This window comes from Sinocyclocheilus rhinocerous, unplaced genomic scaffold (genome assembly GCF_001515625.1).
Source record: "Sinocyclocheilus rhinocerous isolate Xijiao unplaced genomic scaffold, SAMN03320098_v1.1 scaffold736, whole genome shotgun sequence".
NCBI lineage: Eukaryota > Metazoa > Chordata > Actinopteri > Cypriniformes > Cyprinidae > Sinocyclocheilus > Sinocyclocheilus rhinocerous.
This window is the reverse complement of record NW_015631744.1, coordinates 173,100-178,530: the sequence shown is the minus strand read 5'-3', so window position 1 is coordinate 178,530 and position 5,431 is coordinate 173,100. Positions and strand designations below refer to the sequence as shown.

General features: G+C 40.8%; 1 long non-coding RNA gene across 1 annotated transcript in view; it reads right to left on the bottom strand.

Annotated features, from left to right (window-relative positions):
* Positions 1-5,209, bottom strand: part of LOC107741970 (uncharacterized) — a 23,244-nt gene extending 18,035 nt beyond the window's left edge. Inside the window, exon 1 of the long non-coding RNA XR_001640259.1 lies at positions 5,096-5,209. This is a non-coding gene — a long non-coding RNA (uncharacterized LOC107741970). The remainder of the gene's footprint in view (positions 1-5,095) is intronic.
* Positions 5,210-5,431: the final 222 nt, after the last annotated feature.

The window sequence follows — 5,431 nt, the reverse complement described above, 5'->3', positions numbered from 1 at the left end:
AGGAAGGGTCTAATCTTCCTAATGTTGTATAAGGCAAAGCTGCAGGACCGGGCCGTTGTAGCAATATGGTCTGTGAAGCTTAACTGATCATCTATCACAACTCCTAGGTTTTTGGCTGTCCTGGAAGGAGTTATGGTTGACAAATCTAGCTGCATAGAGAGGTTGTGATGAAGTGCTGGGTTGGCTGAGACAACGAGCAGTTCTGTCTTAGCAAGGTTGAGTTGAAGGTGATGATCCTTCATCCATTCTGAAATGTCTCTCAGACAGGCTGCAATGTGAACAGCTACTGTCGGATCATCTGGTTGGAATGAGAATTAGTGTTGAGTGTCATCAGCATAGCAATGATAGGAAAAGCCATGCTTTTGAATGACGGATCCTAAAGATGACATGTAGATGGAGAAAAGAAGCGGTCCAAGCACTGAGCCTTGAGGAACCCCAGTAGCAAGAAGTTGTGACTTAGAAACCTCACCCCTCTAAGACACCCTGAAGGACCTACCAGAGAATGCTTGAATGCTGTGGGAAATGTACCAGAGTGAAGAGAGGTGTTGATAACGTGAGTGAGCGCGGGTATAACTGAAGAAGAAATGACCTGAAGGAGGTGAGTGGGGATAGGATCAAGCGAACAGGTACAGGATGATTGGAAAGGATAAGTTTAGAAATGTCTGCCTCCGAGAGCGGAGAGAAGGAGGAGAGAGAATGAGTATTTATGGTTATGAAGTTTTTGTCAGTTTGTGGTGTGTAGAACTGGTCGCTGATGTTTCTTGTTTTGTTGAAGAATATTGCAAAGTCATCAGCAGTATGAGTTGATGAAGGAGGGGGTGGAGGAGGACAAAGAAGAGAAGAAAAGGGTTTGAAAAGCGTGCGAGAGTCAGAACAGTTGTTAATTTTGTTGTGGTAGTATGTTGTTTTAGCAGTGGAGACACTTGCAGAGAAGGAGGAGAGGAGTGACTGATATACACTAAGGTCAGTAGAGTTTTCAGGATCTGCTGTGGTTTCTGGTCTCTTCATCGGACTCTGCAGTATGGAAACCTGTCAGATGTTTACAGAGGTTAGAATCTGCTTCTGTCTCGCGCATCGGAGTGATGACATCAGCGGCAGATCAGAGATCCCGACACCCGCGGGTCACGCCAGTGACAGAAGAGAGGCCAGGGATTAAACTCGCTGGCCTCCATCTGCGGATCACTGGAGCAGGGCCTGCTGGGTCACCGATCACAGGCATTATTGATGATTGCACTGGAAACTCTGAGTTATCATGCACATGTACGTGGGTAGCTGTGCACACTACTGTTAAAACAGTAAAACAGTTATAACAGCATTTTACGAAGCTTTATCATCATATTCCATGCAGATTCCATGACCTCATATTAATAGAGGAAAACATTAATCAGGAACTAGTGAAAGCAAAAAAGTTGATTAAGAATAGAAAATAAACAGAAATACAGTTGGATGCTGCAAAGATTTTGAAAGATAGATCAAAATGAAATTACAAGGAAATGAAAAATAGCATTTGATCATGTGAACATCCAAAAAAAGAAAGTTCTACATTTCAAAACAACATTTGAAAATTCAAAACAATCTTTAAAAGTTCAAAAGAAAGTTCTAAATTTTGAAACATTTGAAAGTTCAGAAGTTCTTAATTTCAAAAGAGTTTGTGAAAATTGAAAAGTTTAAAAGAAAGTTCTAAATTTCAAAACAACGTTTGAAAATGTGAAAGTTCAAAAGAACATTTGGACATTCAAAAGACTGTTAAAGACTCTTCAAAAGTTTAAAAGAAAGAGAATTTGAGAAATACACTAAAATGTTGATAATAATAAAAGCAAACATTTGAGGACGTCAATACGTTTTCATAAAAAGGTTTGTTGCTGTAGTGTTAATGGTGAGAGAAGATAGCGTGTGAGTGGCTGTAATGCCGTTTAATCCCTGGCACGGCTGGCATGAAGAGGGCAGCAGGTGGCACTAATGTGGTCTGGCATTGGAAGTCTTTCACACACTCTGTGACCCCGCTGAGTCTCTTTGAGCGTGAAAAGAGCCATGCGGTCAGTAAATGAGCCCTGAGCCCACTTTCTGATTCAACACGTTCTATTGTCTCAAGTGATGTCAGTGAAACAACAATAACAGCTAAGCATCAAAATGATGTGCCCTTGAACAAAAACAAATATCCACTTTGCTCATTCACGTGGTTTAATGCAAAATGCAACCCATCATAAATGTATACAAAATACATTGCTAAGCAAAATGAAAAATGCGTTGTTGCATTGCAGTACACTGCGTTTTTTACAGCATCATTTCTCAACGTATAATTTGCTCAGTGTTTTTGGACGTGGATTTCAATGCTCACATCTGTATCTCATGCTGTTAAAATAATTTGTCCGCTCAGAACTGCTTCAGGCGAAGATGACCAAACAGCTGCTCTTCAATCACAAACATCAAACATCAGACCGAAACACAACACACCATTGTTCAAAGGACTCACGTTTAAGAGTCAAAGGTGCTCATAAACACCTGAGTCTGCTCTTCTCCTCCTCACATGAGCGTAGTTATTTAGCTGCTCACTTTCATCTGATGCAAGGTGTTCTTTGACTTCAAATGTTAGAAAAAACACTGTTTCTGCAAAACGTGAATACAATGCATTATTGCTAGTGTTCATCAAGGGTTAGTGATATGATCAAAGCTATAACACTAGACAGGATTCATTTCATGCCAGACTGGAACAAAACACCTAAAAATACCTTAGCAACTGCATAGCAACTCCCTAGCAACTACCCAACCTACCCTAAAAAAAACATCTAAAACACTATAACAACTGCATAGCAGTTCACTAACAACCACCCAAAATACCAATAAACCACCTAGATCACCACAGCAACTTCATAGCAACTCCCTAACAACTACCTAAATTATCATATAAAGCACCTAGATCACCATAGCAACTACATAGCAACTCCCTAGCAACCACTCAGAACACCTTAGCAATGCAACTACATAGCAACTCCCTACCAACCACCCCAAATACTGTAGCAAACACATAGGACACCATAGCAACTGCATAGCAACTCCCTAACAACCACCCAAATTATCCTACAAACCAGAACACCATAGCAACTGCATTGCAACTCCCTAGCAACCACCCAAAATACCATAGAAAACACCTAGAACACCGTAGCAACTGCATAGCAACTCCCTAGAAACCATCCAGAACACCATATCAATGCAATTGCATAGCAACACCCCAACAACCACCCTAAATAACCCATCAACCACCTTGAACACTATAGCAACTGCATAGCAACTCCTTAGCAACCACCCAAAATATCCTATAAAGCACCTAGAACATCATAGCAACTGCATAGCAACTCCCTAGCAACCACTCAGAACACCTTAGCAATGCAACTACATAGCAACTCACTAGCAACCGCCTCATATCCAAGCAACCACCTAGAACACCATAACAATGCAATTGCATAGCAACACCCCAACTACCACCCACAATACCTCATCAACCACCTAGAACACCATAGCAACTGCAAAGCAACTCCCTAACAACCACTCAGAACACCTTAGCAAAACAAAACTGTATATCAATTCCCTAACAACCACCCTAAATAACCAATTAACCACCTAGGACACTATAGCAACTGCATAGCAACTCCCTAGCAACAACCCAGAACACCTTAGCAATAAAACTGCATAGCAACTCCCTAGCAACCACCCAAAATATCCAAGCAGCCCCCAAGAACACCATAGCAACCACCTAAAACACCATAGCAACTCCCTAGCAACCACTCAAGATACACCAGCGACACTTACTTCTCCTTGATAACTTACATGATGATCTGGTTTCTGAAGGCAGAGGATCTTCATCACTCTAAGTCTCGATTCGTTGAGCTTCACCATTCTTTGCTCACTTGCTAGTGGCCATTAAAGAGAGAAATGGATTAGCTGAGGCTCTGGGCAGCAGTTAATCAGCACATGAAAGCAGCCGATGTTCCCATCAATGGCTAAAACTAAACAAAACCGTGTTGTCTTTTGTGGGGCTTCAGCTCAGCTTCTCCACAGGCCTGAATCGCTCCTCTGGACCAAAACCAGCCGTTTGTCTTGAAAGCCCAAGGATTTGTACTTCCTTATCAAAACTCCTGCAGTTAAATATGTGGAGTGTGAGCAGGAGGAAGGTACGGATCCAGCGCTCTGGACGATATATGATGCTTTTAAGACGATGGCTCTGATGAAGATCAGTTCAGTGTTTAAAGCTGCCACAGATCTGGACGTGTGTTAGATACTCTATGTTTAGGAAAGCTCAAATGAATGAGTAAATATTCCTGCTCAGGTTCTGCACACTAATGCACATCAGCTCATTCATCTGTCAGATCTGAGAACAGAGAGTTTAAAACATCAGCATATATCAGACCAGCAGATTCTGGTTTTGTACATTATGCCAGTGTGTTTTACCCATAACCCCCCCCTCGCATCAACCATAATTACTGGACATTACACTTTTTGAGACCTTTTCTGTTTTTATTTTAGTTTTAAAGTTTAAGTTTATTATGTCTAGTTTTTTATTGATTTTTATTTGTTAATTTGTCATTTTGCTGTCTGTCTTAATATGTACATTATGCACACATATATTTAAAATATAACATATGTAACAAATTGTATGTAACAAACAAGTTTAAAGTAATATTAAAGATAAACAAATCAAACCAACAATTAGATAAAAAATTACAGATCTTTAAAAAAATGGCCTATTTTCATGACAAGAGCGGGGTCAAAGAATCAATGTGTCGACCTTATCGACAGTGAGCTGCACAAATATTCCCATAATTCAATTTGAGTCTGTCCAGAGCTGAATGTGGCCCTTGAAAACAACAGAGGTTAATCAAACAAAGACTCGCTGGAGGAGTTCGCTTTCGGGACGAGAGAGAAGTATTTCGCCGTTTTGTGTCTGATCTTAGTCTTGAAACTGAGCAAAAATGTGTCCAAAAAGACAAGATACAGTCTTAATGAAATCACACCACAGACTTCTGTTGTTTTTCTGTGAAGCTCATTATAACGACTAACACAAAGCCTACAATAAAACTTGGTTTGAACTTGATTTTACCTGTTCAGGATGTGCTCAAAGAGAGTTTGTCATGTTTGTGGCCTGCAGATTTTGCTGCTCTCGTGCATGAAGTCATCAAACTCTTCCTTCCCACGATACATTGCTGTCCAACTGTAGAACTGAAGGAACTAATTTGGCCTGGTGACCCAAAATTCCAGGTGAACTCAATTCCTCAATTCCAGGTGAAAACCCAGGTGAAGTAATGTTGCAGTAATGAAAATACGCAGACATATCATTTTCACACACACACACACACTTGCACGCACGCACACACACAGAGAGAGAGAGAGACACACACACACACACTCTCTCTCTCTCTCTCACACACACACACAC